This window comes from Capra hircus, chromosome 8 (assembly GCF_001704415.2).
Source record: "Capra hircus breed San Clemente chromosome 8, ASM170441v1, whole genome shotgun sequence".
NCBI classification, from domain to species: domain Eukaryota; kingdom Metazoa; phylum Chordata; class Mammalia; order Artiodactyla; family Bovidae; genus Capra; species Capra hircus.
Window position 1 is genome coordinate 64,436,338 of NC_030815.1, and position 16,886 is coordinate 64,453,223.

The following is a 16,886-nucleotide window of genomic DNA, read 5'->3' on the forward strand; positions in this document are numbered from 1 at the left end:
AATTCTTATATTGAATCTCATAAGAGCTCAGAGCATAACACTAAATTTTTAACTCAATGAGAGCATTCCTGTTGGGAACAGAGGTGATCTGGCCCAGGTATGCTGCTTCCTGATACTACAACAACCCACAGGCACAGAGATTAGAGTCCTTAGAAGAGGAATGGAGGGCTCGCCTGTTCATCATCTCTCCAACATCGTGTCTTAGGTGAGCCCTTGGCAAGTGCACAGATAAAGGTCACTTCAAGATTGAATTCGCTGACAAGTGCCTGAAGTGCTAGTAGTCTTTGATGTTGATTATCCATACACTTTCAACACCAGATGTGCAGGCAGTGAGGTTGACATTCCATTGTCAATTTTTTAAGAACATGACTTGTATATATGCCACCCCATTTCTGCTCAAAGATAAGCTGCAAGGGTTCCTGCAGGTGACAGCAGTATTTCCCTCAAAATGGAGTTTGAATCCACTCACATACTTAGACACTCTTTTAAAGACCCTGAGTGTTTCACCATATTGCAGACGATTTGGTCCAAGACTTTTCTTAGGACAAGCATAACCGATCAACCATTTCAACTATTGAAAAAAAAAAAAGCAACAAAGTGAAACACCCTCCTTATGGCTTCCATTTAACTAATACCTGGTGTGCTTGTCAGGAGTTAGCTGCAAAAATAAAATGGTTTTTAAAATGCTACTTTGTACCAGAAGGAACTGCCTTCTTGGTTAAGGTTATCTGATATTATCAACTTAAATGCTGGAGAGCATCTGTCAAATGCAGCGAATTTTAGCTCTGACAGAGTTGACGCTAAGCTGCTCTTTCTAACAATAATTAGTCAGCAGGTTCAGCTGCTTCTTTCATAGTATTGTTTATTGCAAAACATTACAAAAACATTGACAAAACTCAAAATAAAAGAAAGAAAAATCCACCCAAAATTCTGCCATCCTACAAACCAAACTGTTTACATTTTTTTTTCATGCTCCCTTTCAGTCCCTGTCCATATGCAGACAGAATTTTTACAGTTGTAATCATAGCACAGATACAATCTTGTAGTCAGGTTTGCCTCAATTAGAGCTCTTAAAGCGTTTTTCCAGTTCACTCTCTCATCTTCATTTCTCCTACTAGGGACACTTCACCCCCACCATTCTTAGCAGCCTCCATGGGATCCTAAGTATTGAGGAAGGCTGAAAAAGAATAATTCACAGAACTGGGAGAAAGGGTTAAGTTCCCACTTGTAAAGAATGGAGTCTCTAGAATTAAACTCATGTGGAAAGGATTTATTTCTTTCCCCCTTTGTTCCCATAGCTGGAAATCTTTATGAAAGTAGCTACATTTCCCCACCATCAAGCATGCTTTTGTTATCTTCATAAAGAGCCTTCACAGGTATTTCCTCTTTACCTAGTTTGTTTTTAAGGCCTGCTCAGTATTTAGGATATAGGCATATTTAGGCATCTTTTCTTCCATCTGCTATAACAATTTATGTAACTTGGAATTTTTTAAGTGTGGCTACTACTTTGTGCTGTATCCATGTGAACGTGAAGTGGTGTACTCAGCTGTCAAAATGTTGGATACCTGTATGCATCTTTTTACATGTTAACTTGTATTCTTTAGTCTCTGGCTTCCATACCAGACTGTACATCAGACTCCTCCGGGAGTAGGGAGCCAGTAAAAATACACACACACACACACTCCAGGGTTCACCCTTGCTCAGATGAAGCAGAATCTCTGGTGCTGCCTATGGACTGATGTTTGTAATATTGTACTCAAAATGTCATAAAGTCTCTTTCTTGATAACAGCTCTGACTGTTACAGTTTGTGGATTTTTAGGGGATGGAAAAGAAAAGAACTGTAAGGATTTGGAGAAGGAAGAAGTATGTGGCCCATAGAAGCTTTGTTTAAATGGCCTTTGAGTTTTTAGTTAGGCAGACCCAAAACGTGAATCATCTGCTCTGATAACCTGGTGAGTGGGTGAAGCCTCCATCCTCAATACACAATCCTGGAACCATGAGGGGGCGATGGCCACAAAGGTAGGGGGCATGTCTAGTAGAGATAATGCTGAGGCAGTGTGTAGTAAATCTTTTTTTTTTTTTAATGAGAATGCTTTGACCCTGGAAAACTCTCACTTTTATTAATAATTCTATGTTCTATATTGTTTCAACTTTTATAAGCATGGATTTATGCACTATTGGCTAATTTCTGATTTACTAATGAGGGGCAATTTTGTCCCCTGGGGGATATTTAGCAATGCCTTGAGTTACTTTTGGTTGTCATAGCTGGGAGAAGAGAGTACCACTGGCATCTAGTGGGTAGAGGCCAGGATGCTGCTGAACATCTTACAGTGGCACAGAACAGCCCCTGTCCCCCAACAATTATCCAGACCCAAATGTCAACAGTGCTGAGGCTGAGCCTCATGCTGTAGCACGCAGTGTTAGGCAATGAACAGCATGTAGGAAATAAACCAGAGAAGCTCATTTAAAAAGTCAGATTGGGGGAGGCCTTATAGTTTATGCCAAGGATCTTTTTTTTTTACCGTGGATGATGGAGAGCCAATGAAAGGAAATTACCTGATCAAATCTGGATTTTAAATATATCACTCTGAAGGGCAAATCAGAGGAGGCCATCACTAGAGGCAGAGAAAGCCATTAGGATGCTGTTGGGAAAGCCCAGAGAGGAATGTGAGAGCCTGGACAAGACAGTGCCAGAGGGATCAAGAGGGAGAACGGAGTCAACCAACACATCTTGAGGATGCAAAAGTCAGCAAATCTTGGGAACTGCATGGATATGGGAAGGGCAGGGAGGACTCCAGGGTAACTCCCAGGTTTCTAGTTATGATTATTGGATGGATGATGGTTAGATACAGAAAGAGATTTATGGAGGGAAAAATAATATAGCTAGATAAAAGTTTCAAAAAGCCTCAGTTATTCTCTGGAGGAGATAAAATAAATAACAGAATCTACTCATTCAACAAATATTTTAATAGCAATTATCTATAGAAAATAATTTATACATAGAGGTGGTTAGCTCCTTAGGCAAGCAAGCTATTAGACTGAGATTAAGTCTTTGAATTTGAGAAAAAAATGTGTGATGTTATTTTGAGGAAGTATCTAAGAGCCTCAATAGTTCTGTAATTTTGGGAGATGGAGGGCTTCCCTTTTTAAATCTAGAGTCAACCACACTTAGAGATCATCTTGAGGAAACCATACCTGTGGAGTTAATTGAGGTAAATAAGTTGGCAAGGACTTCAGCCAACTACTCAAGCAAGATCAAAATAATTCTGGCAACAGAAATTCTCTTCTGGAGCTCTCTTCAGCTTTGAAAAACTAGGTTTTTTTAGGGTTGATGAAAATAATGGGTTCTGGCTATGGAGAATACTAGGGACAACAAAATGCAGAGAGGCAAAGTAGTAACTGAAATGATACGTTTAGTAATCAATCCATGCACATGATTCTGAATTTCTTCATCCTGAAGTGATACCAAAGAAGATCAAGTTCCCAAATGTGCTATGTTGGTATCCCTGTGGTTAAGCCCTGAATATTCCAGAATAATTTAAGTTTTGGAAAGGACAAGTTGTCTTTTAAAACAACTGCAACTTAACGAGTCTTTAGATAACTTGATCTCAGTTATATTTGAGATGACATCTTGATAATATGGCCTAGAGCTTTTCGTTTCTTTCTGATCTCTCTTATAAAGCAAGAAATAAAAGATCTTGTTCTTGAATAGTCCAGCAAGATAGCAGTATCACCACAATTTGTTAATATTATGAATAGTTAGTCATAAAGACTTCCAGAATAAAATATGTGCCATAAATTCTTTGTTATCATATATTTATTTTTTTGCTTCAGTTTAACTTCATTCCTAAAAATCTCCCTGATTGAGTTACGTTTAGGGACAGTTACAAGGACATTTTGAAAGTTCAGATGAAGTTTAAGAGAAAAATATTTACTTTCAACCAGTCTAAAACATCCAAGTCAAGGCTGTAGATAAGCCCCGAAGAGCTTATTCTTCAATCATCAATAATGCTGCCTCTGGTTGGAAAAGTAAGTGAAAGTCCACAGATATATCCCACAGCCTGCCATTTACCATTATTGAAACTATGATTATAAATGAATTTGACCAGATATTTTCCTCTTTGATTCAGACAGTTTATTCTTGGAGAAGCGCCTTAAAAGGAAGAATCAGACAATTGTAGGGTTCTGATGGATGTAGCTCTGATGGACCTGCTGCCAATCCTGGCATTCACATCCCCTGAAATTATGTCAGCTAATGAATACTTAGAAAACATAAAGTTCACAAGGCTGTCAAATTACTGTACAATTTGAAGTACCAGTGTGCACATTGTAGGAAAAAAACGTACATATTAAAATCTGGATCAGCCTTGTGAGGGCCTGGAGTAGTAAAATTCCATATAGTCTATGAATGTCATTTTTATTCAGTAGATGCCACCCAGGTGCTGACCACCATGAGAAAAGTTTTCACAACAATATATTTCATCTATCCAACAATCCTTTGAAATAGTCATTACAGTGTCTCATTTAGAGTTGAAGAAAGAGACTTAAAGTTCAAAGTCATCTTTCTAAAAATTGGTGAACCCACGATTTAATCCAGGTCTTCTGATAATAAATCTACCTTTATGCCATTATACCACTCTATCTCTTACAAGTCCTAAAAGCAAAGTAGTGTAACTTCATCACTTCTCTTTCCCCTTCCCAATTTAGCTCCTACTATTGGAAACTCACCATTTCTCTGTCTCCTTCCCTTAAGGCCAATCAACTGTCAATTCTCCTATTTTTGAGGGCTCCTAAATTACCTTCAAAACTCTTTGCTATTCAGTGTGGTTATGAACCAGCATCACTGGCACCCACCCAGGATCTTATTGTAAAACACAGCACTCCAGACCCACCTGGAACTACTGAACCTGCATTTTTATAAGATCCCTCGAGAATTCATGTACATGTTGAGGTTTGAAAAGCATGTCTCTCGTCTAAGTGAGAGGCTCCTCTCCATTGCTACTACTGCTGTCATTTACCAGCCTCTCAGTGCCTCTGATCCAGAGTGTTTACCAATCCACTAACGACTCCAGTGCTCTGGCCTGGAGAATCCCAGGGACGGGTGGAGCCTGCTGGCTGCCATCTATGGGGTTGCACAGAGTCGGACACAACTGAAGTGACTTAGCAGCAGCAATGACTCTCTTCCCTCTTTTGGTCTCACCCTAATCCCTCACTATCCAATTCCTATTCATAAACCACAAACACATTGACTTTCCTAAAGAAAAGAGTCACTCTTCCCAACTCCCAACTCAAAACCTTTCACCTGCTCCTCAGGGCCAGTGAAAAATAACAATATAAGTACATCCCTTGTGCCACATATTTCATAAGACCTTTAACTAACTGGTTCACTCCTTATATCAACCCTGTGAAACTGATCTATTATTAGCTCCTTTTTAGAGATGAGAAGACTGAGTGAGGTTAAGCAACTTGGCAAAGGTCACGAGGCCAGTAAATGGTAGAACCAGCATTAAGTCTTCAACAAACTCCTTAGCTTGGCTTCAAATGTCCTCCACATTCACATGCAAAAGGAACAGAATATACACAGTATTACCCAGCCATGAAAAGCGATGAATTTGAGTCAGTTATAGTGATGTGGATGGACCTAGAGCCTGTTACACAGAGTAAAGTAAGAAAGAGAAAAATAAATATCATATATTAATGCATATGTAAGAAATCTAGAAAAATGGTACTGATAAACCTATCTGCAAGGAAGGAATAGAGACGCAGACATAGAAAACAGTCCACATAGTCTACATACACAGTGCACATAGACTTGTGGACACAGCTGAGGAAGGAGAGGGTAAGACAAATTGAGAAAGTAGCATCAACATATATACACTACCATATGTGAAACAGATAGCTAGTGGGAAGCTGCTGTATAACACAGGGAGCCCAGCTTGGTGCTCTATGAGGACCTAGATGGCTGTGACGGTGGTGGTGAGGGGAGTGGGAGAGAGGCTCAGAAGCGAGAGGACACACACGTGCACATAGTTATGACTGATTTGACTTGCTGTACCACAGAAACCAACACAACATCATAAAACAATTATTCTCCGATTAAAAATGTTTTTAATTTTTTTAAAAAGGAAGGGAGGGTCTTGGTCCAAGTATCTACCTTTTGCCAGGAACTTGGCTAAGAATTTCCTCTGGATTATACAACTTAAACCTCACAACAACCCTGTAGCAGAGTTTTGATGCTATTATTCTAATTTTTACAGGTCAAACTAGCAAAGAGAAACCTGAACCAAAGTTCAGTTAACTCCAAGACAATATTACCTCTATATAGCACTACTGTTCCGTCTACCTAGAAGGTGTTCCCTGCATCTCTGAAGGCCCGAATTTTACTGCCTTTTAAGGCCAGTACAAATTTTAGGCACAAATTTTCTTCTTTTCCACTACTCTTTCCCTCCTCTGAAATCTTAACAACACTTTACCTCCAATCTTCTTTTGGCATGACTTCTATCTTCTGTTATGGTTATTATGGTTATTTCTGTATGTGTGTAAATACATACATGTATGAACTGTGATTCAGTAATTGTGATTATTGTTCCCAAAATGTCCAAAGATTGATCTAAGGAAACAAATGAAATTAGAGCCCTTATATTATGACAATTTGACATGAATTCATAAACAGGAAAAAATACAAGTATAATAATTGAGACTTGAAACAAGTATTATCCTTGATGTGACAGAATTTGAGACAGACAAAAGTTAACATTTATCGCTTAATTTCTTCCTATCAAATCAAGAAAAACCCTGTTATAAGTTGATTCTCCTGTAAGATATTTTCTGGATTTTTCCACCAGCTCATTACTTATTATTCTGTCATTTTGTATACATCTTTTAATTCCATTTTATTTTTCTTGACAGCCATTATATGTTACAAACAACCATTTCAGATGGCTCCATTGTGATAATAGTTCCAAAATTACTTCAATATAATTCCAACCTTTTCTTACTACCTGGCATACATCATCCCACAAATAGCCCACTTAAAATTAAATGGAATATAAAGGGAAAGAAGAGAAGACTGGGTTAAATATTATTTTAAGGACTCCTACTGTAATAATTCCTATAACACTAATAACCCATTGGCAAGTAAGTTTCAAAGTTTATCAGTCCATTGATTTCCCAAAGCATATGTCACATACTATATTGTCAGCAAAATAATAAAATTTATATACTTAGTATTCATTATTATTATTACTACTGATCCCTAGTAAAGAGCTTTATAATCTATCAGTTTAGTTCAGTCACTCAGTCATGTCCGACTTTTTATGACCCCATGAACTGCAGAACGCCAGGCCTCCCTGTCCATCACCAAATCCCGGAGTTCACCCAAACTCACGTCCATTGAGTCGGTGATGCCATCCAGCCATCTCATCCTCTGTCGTCCCCTTCTCCTCCTGCCCCCAACCCCTCCCAGCATCAGAGTCTTTTCCAATGAGTCAACACTTTACATTAGGTGGCCAAAGTATTGGCGTTTCAGCTTTAGCATCAGTCCTTCCAATGAACACCCAGGACTAATCTCCTTCAGAATGGACTGGTTGGATCTCCTTGCAGTCCAAGGGACTCTCAAGAGTCTTCTCCAACACCACAGTTCAAAAGCATCAATTCTTCGGCGCTCAGCCTTCTTCACAGTCCAACTCTCACATCCATACATGACCACTGGAAAAACCATAGCCTTGACTAGACGGACCTTTGCTGGCAAAGTAATGTCTCTGCTTTTGAATGTGCTATCTAGGTTGGTCATAACTTTCCTTCCAAGGAGTAAGCATCTTTTAATTTCATGGCTGCATTCACCATCTGCAGTGATTTTGGAGCCCCCCAAAAAATAAAGTCTGACCCTGTTTCCACTATTTCCCCATCTATTTGCCATGAAGTGATGGGACCAGATGCCATGATCTTCGTTTTCTGAATGTTGAGCTTTAAGCCAACTTTTTCACTCTCCTCTTTCACTTTCATCAAGAGGCTTTTTAGTTCCTCTTCACTTTCTGCCATAAGGGTGGTGTCATCTGCATATCTGAGGTTATTGATATTTCTCCCGGCAATCTTGACTCCAGCTTGTGCTTCTTCCAGCCCAGCGTTTCTCATGATGTACTCTGCATAGAAGTTACATAAGCAGGGTGACAATATACAGCCTTGACGTACTCCTTTTCCTATTTGGAACCAGTCTGTTGTTCCATGTCCAGGTCTAACTGTTGCTTCCTGACCTGCATACAGGTTTCTCAAGAGGCAGGTCAGGTGGTCTGGTCTTCCCATCTCTTTCAGAATTTTCCACAGTTTATTGTGATCCACACAGTCAAAGGCTTTGGCATAGTCAATAAAGCAGAAATAGATGTTTTTCTGGAACTCTCTTGCTTTTCTATGATCCAGCGGATGTTGGCAATCTGATCTCTGGTTCCTCTGCCTTTTCTAAATCCAGCTTGAACATCTAAGTTCACAGTTCACATATTGCTGAAGCCTGGCTTGGAGAATTTTGAGCATTACTTTACTAGCATGTGAGATGAGTACAATTGTGCGCTGGTTTGAGCATTCTTTGGCATTGCCTTTCTTTGGGATTGGAATGAAAGCTGACCTTTTCCAGTCCTGTGGCCACTGCTGAGTTTTCCAAATTTGCTGGCATATTGAGTGCAGCACTTTCACAGCATCATCTTTCAGGATTTTAAATAGCTCAGCTGGAATGCCATCACCTCCACTAGCTTTGTTCATAGTGATGCTTTCTAAGGCCCACTTGACTTCATATTCCAGGATGTCTGGCTCTACGTGAGTGATCACACCACTGTGATTATCTGGGTCATGAAGATCTTTTTTGTACAGTTCTTCTGTGTATTCTTGCCACCTCATCTTAATATCTTCTGCTTCTGTTAGGTCCAGACCATTTCTGTCCTTTATCGAGCCCATCTTTGCATGAAATGTTCCCTTGGTATCTCTAATTTTCTTGAAGAGATCTCTAGTCTTTCCCAATCTGTTGTTTTCCTCTATTTTTCGCATTGATCGCTGAGGAAGGCTTTCTTATCTGTCCTTGCTATTCTTTGGAACTCTGCATTCAGATGCTTATATCTTTCCTTTTCTCCTTTGCTTTTTGCTTCTCTTCTTTTCACAACTATTTGTAAGGCCTCCTCAGACAGCCATTTTGCTTCTTTGCATTTCTTTTCCATGGGGATGGTCTTGATCCCTGTCTCCTGTACAATGTCACAAACCTCCATCCATAGTTCATCAGGCACTCTGTCTATCAGATCTAGTCCCTTAAATCTATTTCTCACTTCCACTGTATAATCATAAGGGATTTGATTTAGGTCATACCTGAATGGTCTAGTGGTTTTCCCCACTTTCTTCAATTTAAGTCTGAATCTTATAATCTATAGCTGAATACAATTTTATAGTTCACTAAGTATTTTCATATTGGCCACAACCAAAGAAACTTTCATTTCCTCTTTGACTGATGCTGATGACTCCCACATCTAAATTAAAGGTCAGTGAGCACTGTTATAATATTTCTTCTACCTAATGCGCTTCAGAAAGCAGAGATCTAAAATGTGTTTCCAAAAACATTTTAAGATTCACTTTTAAACGGGGATATGGTCTTCCCTTATGGTCCACTGGTAAAGAATCTGCCTTGCAATTCAGGGAGTGGGGATTTGATTCCTGTTGGGGGCACCCAGAGCCCACATGCCCCAGAGCAACTAAGCCTGCAGGACGTGACACAGCCAAAAAAATAAGTCAATTCAATTTTTTTAAAAGAGAGGGGGATACAGTATGCAGATTTTGACCTGAATCCTTTCTGGATAGAGCATCTCCCACTGGTTTCCAAGGAATACCCTGTAGGACAAAGTGCAAATTATTGAAGTCAAAGGAATGTCCAAAAGTCCAAAACAAACTTCACACATAAATTGTTCTTATATTTGATTCAAAAGAGAATTGAATCTAAGTGGAATTCTCATTATACTTACGTTGCTACAAACTGAAAAGTGCCTTAGAGTTTACATAGTTTTTGAATTTATATAATTTAAGAGCACTAAAGTATACATTCCATGAGAGAAAATACCTCAACTCTTCTGTTCATTGCAGATTTTTTTAGCACCTGGCATAGTGTTATAGTATGTGCATATAAATACTTGTTTAGCAAATGAATACATTCCTTTCCTTATGCTAAAGAGGAAATTGGAGGCCAAAGTAGTTGAGCGACCTAACCAAAGTCACATAGTAACTTTGAAGCTATCCCAGCTCTTTACGTTGAAGAAGCTGAAGTTGAACGGTTCTGTGAAGACCTACGAGACCTTTTAGAACTAACACCCAAAAAAGATGTCCTTTTCATTATAGAGGACTGGAATGCAAAAGTAGGAAGTCAAGAAACACCTGGAAGTGAAGTCACTCAGTTGTGTCCGACTCTTGGTGACCCCGAGGACTGTAGCCTACCAGGCTCCTCCATCCAAGGGATGTTCCAGGCAAGAGTACTAGAGTGGGTTGCCATTCCCTTCTCCAGAGTATATTCCCAACCCAGAAAATGAACCCAGGTCTCCTGCATTATAAGCAAGACGCTTTACCGTCTGAGGCACCAGGAAGTAACAGGCAAATTTGGCCTTGGAGTACAGAATGAAGCAGGGCAAAGGCTAATAGAGTTTTGCCAAGAGAACGCACTGGTCATAGCAAACACACTCTTCCAACAACACAAGAGAAGACTCTACACAATGGACATCACCAGATGGTCAACACCAAAAGCAGATTGATTATATTCCTTGCAGCCAAAGATGGAGAAGCTCCATACAGTCAGCAAAAACAAGACTGGGAGCTGACTGTGGCTCATTCATGAACTCCTTATTGCCAAATTCAAACTTAAATTGAAGAAAGTGGGGAAAACCACTAGACCATTCAGGTATGACCTAAATCAAATCCCTTATGATTATACAGTGGAAGTGAGAAATAGATTTAAGGGACTAGATCTGATAGACAGAGTGCCTGATGAACTATGGATGGAGGTTTGTGACATTGTACAGGAGACAGGGATCAAGACCATCCCCATGGAAAAGAAATGCAAAGAAGCAAAATGGCTGTCTGAGGAGGCCTTACAAATAGTTGTGAAAAGAAGAGAAGCAAAAAGCAAAGGAGAAAAGGAAAGATATAAGCATCTGAATGCAGAGTTCCAAAGAATAGCAAGGACAGATAAGAAAGCCTTCCTCAGCGATCAATGCGAAAAATAGAGGAAAACAACAGATTGGGAAAGACTAGAGATCTCTTCAAGAAAATTAGAGATACCAAGGGAACATTTCATGCAAAGATGGGCTCGATAAAGGACAGAAATGGTCTGGACCTAACAGAAGCAGAAGATATTAAGATGAGGTGGCAAGAATACACAGAAGAACTGTACAAAAAAGATCTTCATGACCCAGATAATCACAGTGGTGTGATCACTCACGTAGAGCCAGACATCCTGGAATATGAAGTCAAGTGGGCCTTAGAAAGCATCACTATGAACAAAGCTAGTGGAGGTGATGGCATTCCAGCTGAGCTATTTAAAATCCTGAAAGATGATGCTGTGAAAGTGCTGCACTCAATATGCCAGCAAATTTGGAAAACTCAGCAGTGGCCACAGGACTGGAAAAGGTCAGCTTTCATTCCAATCCCAAAGAAAGGCAATGCCAAAGAATGCTCAAACCAGCGCACAATTGTACTCATCTCACATGCTAGTAAAGTAATGCTCAAAATTCTCCAAGCCAGGCTTCAGCAATATGTGAACTGTGAACTTAGATGTTCAAGCTGGATTTAGAAAAGGCAGAGGAACCAGAGATCAGATTGCCAACATCCGCTGGATCATAGAAAAGCAAGAGAGTTCCAGAAAAACATCTATTTCTGCTTTATTGACTATGCCAAAGCCTTTGACTGTGTGGATCACAATAAACTGTGGAAAATTCTGAAAGAGATGGGAAGACCAGACCACCTGACCTGCCTCTTGAGAAACCTGTATGCAGGTCAGGAAGCAACAGTTAGACCTGGACATGGAACAACAGACTGGTTCCAAATAGGAAAAGGAGTACGTCAAGGCTGTATATTGTCACCCTGCTTATGTAACTTCTATGCAGAGTACATCATGAGAAACGCTGGGCTGGAAGAAGCACAAGCTGGAGTCAAGATTGCCGGGAGAAATATCAATAACCTCAGATATGCAGATGACACCACCCTTATGGCAGAAAGTGAAGAGGAACTAAAAAGCCTCTTGATGAAAGTGAAAGAGGAGAGTGAAAAAGTTGGCTTAAAGCTCAACATTCAGAAAACGAAGATCATGGCATCTGGTCCCATCACTTCATGGCAAATAGATGGGGAAATAGTGGAAACAGGGTCAGACTTTATTTTTTGGGGGGCTCCAAAATCACTGCAGATGGTGAATGCAGCCATGAAATTAAAAGATGCTTACTCCTTGGAAGGAAAGTTATGACCAACCTAGATAGCACATTCAAAAGCAGAGACATTATTTTGCCAGCAAAGGTCCGTCTAGTCAAGGCTATGGTTTTTCCAGTGGTCATGTATGGATGTGAGAGTTGGACTGTGAAGAAGGCTGAGCGCCGAAGAATTGATGCTTTTGAACTGTGGTGTTGGAGAAGACTCTTGAGAGTCCCTTGGACTGCAAGGAGATCCAACCAGTCCATTCTGAAGGAGATTAGTCCTGGGTGTTCATTGGAAGGACTGATGCTAAAGCTGAAACGCCAATACTTTGGCCACCTAATGTAAAGTGTTGACTCATTGGAAAAGACTCTGATGCTGGGAGGGGTTGGGGGCAGGAGGAGAAGGGGACGACAGAGGATGAGATGGCTGGATGGCATCACCGACTCAATGGACGTGAGTTTGGGTGAACTCCGGGATTTGGTGATGGACAGGGAGGCCTGGCGTTCTGCAGTTCATGGGGTCATAAAAAGTCGGACACGACTGAGTGACTGAACTGAAGTCAACAGCACTTAGAACTTTAGTCTATAATCCTTGGTTTGGTATCATTTTTGCTGATTTCAATATAAGCAAATGCAGATGTTGAGGTGGAGATGAAATGAATGAAAAGTGAAAATAAAATAGAAGCCTTGAGACTATTTTAAAACATCTCATCAAAAGCCAAAAATAAAAATATCTATAGGATTGGGAAGTTAGTGTTAGTCACTCAGTTATGTCCGACTCTTTGCAACCACATTGACTGTAGCCCACCAGGCTCCTCTGTCCATGGAATTCTCCATGTGAGAACACTGGAGTGGGTAGCCATTCCCTTCTCCAGGGGATCTTCCTGATTCAGGGATCAAGCCTGGGTCTCCCTCATTGCAGGCAGATTCTTTACCATCTGAGCTACCTGGAAAGCCCAAAGATTGGGAAGGGAGTATGCCAAAAAAAATTTTTAATTAAAAACCCTTCCAAGAATAAACAAACAAAACTCCCACCTTGTCTGATTGATGGCCACAACAACAATTACAGAGGTTTGGGGGGAAAAAAAAAAACAAAACAGTTTTTAATAGTAGAAAATTACCCCTTTTAAAGAAAGCAAAGAAGCACACAAAACAGAGCAGGTTAGCTATAAACTGAAAACTAGACCAAATATAATTTGAAAAATACTTTGCAAAGGACTCCAAAGGCAATAAAATACTTTTAATACACATTTTTAAGTGAGCTGAAGACTCTGTAACAATTTAATGATCAGTGTCTAAAAGAGGTACACTCAAGGGAAAAGATCAGATAGCAGTTGAGTAAATGAATCACTCTTCATGCAAGGAAGAGTGGGGAAAAAAATTGCTAGAGGGGAGATTCATGCATTATAGCACTGTGGTAATCAGTTTATCTCATTATCTCATTTAAACTTCAAAATAATATGAGGAATATGGGCTTCCCTGGTGGCTCAGAGGTTAAAGCGTCTTCCTCCAGTGTGGGAAACCCGGGTTCGATTCCTGGGTCAGGAAGATCCCCTGGAGAAGGAAATGGCAACCCACTCCAGTATTCTTGCCTGGAGAATCCTATGGATGAAGGAGCTTGGTAGGCTACAGTCCACGGGGTTGCAAAGAGTCAGACACAACTGAGTGACTTCACTTTCACTTTTCACTTTCATCCCTACAGACAAACAGACTGAGGTTTAGATAGGTTAAGTAGTCTGTCCTACATAACACAGCAAATAAATGCCTGGATATGAACCAAGACTGGTCAACCTCTATACCAAGATTTACCACCATGTCACACTGCTTTACTCTTGCCCATTCTTTCTATGTTTCCCCATTTGAATGCAGCTAAATTGGTTTGCCCGGATCTCACCATGATATAACACAATAAACAGCCAGGTTTCTGAATATGTGCAGAAGAGACCTTGTTATACTTGACTTTGTGTCTCCAAAGCCTAACTATCACTTAGTACAAAGTAAATGTTCAGTAGGTGCTTCATAAATTGAAATGAGTTGGATAAATATAATGAATATTGTAGTACCACAGCAAATTTCTGACAAGAAATACAGTTGATTATGTCTAGGTATACAAAGCCTATACATTAAAAATTGAGATTTAATGCAACAGATAAAGGTTAGACTTTCCTACATATCAACATGTTGGCTCTGACATGAAGAACTAGCCACTGTAGTTATGGGTATCTGTGAGTGGATCACAGAAAATCAGTACATTAGGCAGACTTTCATGATGCAAACAATAAGATTGGCACTGGCTACTGGGATAAAAAGAGAGAGAGAATTAATCGAAAACTACTGGGTACTTCACAGAATCAACACAAAGACTGAAGAACTAAGGTCAAAATACAAGCAAAAATGGGGAAAATATAGGTAACCAGAACCACCGACAAAGTCACATGCCGGGAATAGCCTGGTTAGGCACTCAGTCATCACCACTGAACTCTGGGTGGCATGGCTGGACTGCCACCACCTACGGCTTAGGGAACTCCACTAAAACTTCTGACACAACCATCACCGGCTACAACAGCCACCACCACCACCACAAGAAATTTTAAATGTCCATTTCTTTAGGTAATTCATCACAGATTGAAATTCTTGAGCAGGAGATCATGGCTAAAGTTAGCCAGCTTTTTTTTTTTTTCCCCCACAAGACAGAAGAAAATAAATGATACTTTTGGCCTCCACATGAGTGGACCCTGCTTCTCCCCAAGTCTACACAAGATTCCACAAACACAGAAAGTGGATTGGAAAGCTAGGTGACAAAGAAAAGATATGTATTTACTATAGAACTACAGTCTGAGAACCTTCTAGCTAAGGGGGTATTAAGTCATTTTATTCTCACAATTGCTTTATAAAGTAGGTACTATGATTATATTCATTTTATGTATACAGAAAGTGAGGCAGAGAGGTCACCTAATTTGCCCAAGGACAGCAGGAAAGCAGCAGGGCCAAGGCTGAAATCAGGCAGGCTGTCCTTTTCACCGTCTCCCTTTGAGAGGATTTCCAGCAAATCTTACTGGATGGCTGACTTACACCATTTATTTCCTTGACCAGATCAGCCACTACAGAGAATTAGCATTTTACACATGAAGCATAGTAATTTTGTGGCAATTCCAACACTCCTACTTGTACACCTCTATCAACCCTTATGGATCAAGCCTATTTATCAGAAGAAAAAAAAAATGGAAACAATGTTGAAAAGAGAAATCATCACAGAAAGAACAAGCAAACAGAGTGATGAGTCCCTCACTAGCTCTGGCTGACCGTGAGCTTTTGATGGATCTCAATCTGCTGCACTTGAACTATACAGTTAAAAGGACCAAACAGTCAGCCAACCACATCTGCGAGTTTTGTACCCTCAGACACAACCATCTTTGGATCACAAATATTCAAAAAAAATTCCAGAAAGTTCCAAAAGGCAAAATTTGAATTTGCTGCACATCAACAACTATTTACATAGCATTGACTTTGTATTTACAACTATTTACACAGAATTTATGTGGTATTAGTTTAAAGTAAGTAACCTAAAGTATATAGGAGGATATGCAAAAGTTAAATGCAAATAATAAACCATTTTCTGTAAGGGACTTGAGCATCCACAGATTTTGATGTCCACGGGGAGGGGGCTCCTGGAACCAATCCCCCTTCATACTGTGAGACGACTGCATGACCTTAGTGCTTGGTGCTGTAATGAATGTACATACATTTTGTTCCACTGCACTCTGTCCCCTGGGCGTCCTTGCCCTCAACCTGTTCATTTCAGGGCCAGGAAATCTTGGGGTCATCCCCCTACCACATGCCCACAATTTCCAGGCAAATCTCAGCTTCTAAATTGGCTAGATTCTTTCAGAAAATGGCCATTCTCAATTTAAAGAGCAAAAAATTTCTGCGCATGATTCCTCTCCATTAATATTACATACATAAGGCAGGGCTCAAACAGGAAAACAGAATTACTCTAAGTACTTAAAAAAGAGGGAAGGCAATGCAGTGAATTGGTTATACAAGTGACAGATGAGTCAATTCGCCAGAGGACAGTGAAACAACTCAGAGCTTAGCAACAAAGGGAAGACACTACCACTTCTAGACTGGAGGGACAAAGAAAAGAGGTGGTGACACCGGAGCCCAGGGTGGAGGGTCCATTGCAGGCATGTCTGTTGAGAGCTGGAGTCACAGAGAAACTGCAGCTACTACTGTAAAGACTGCCCATGGTAGAAAGGGGGAGAAACATCCCCTTTCCTCCTTTCCTCTTCTTTTCCAGCCTCCTGTCAGTGTCTTCCATGCTTGACTTCTGTACCCCAGCTGATGGAAGAGTCTGAGAAAGGTGCCTGTGGGATCAGGCCCCATGGGACACAGAGTAGATCAGGGCAAGGACAAGGAATGGGTCTGAGAGCAAACAGATCTTAGAGAATACATGCCTCATTACCTAA

At 40.3% G+C, this 16,886-nt stretch overlaps 1 long non-coding RNA gene across 1 annotated transcript in view; it reads right to left on the reverse strand.

Moving 5' to 3' along the window:
- Window positions 1–16,886, reverse strand: part of LOC106502417 — a 602,578-nt gene that overhangs the window by 515,457 nt on the left and 70,235 nt on the right. The window lies entirely within an intron of this gene.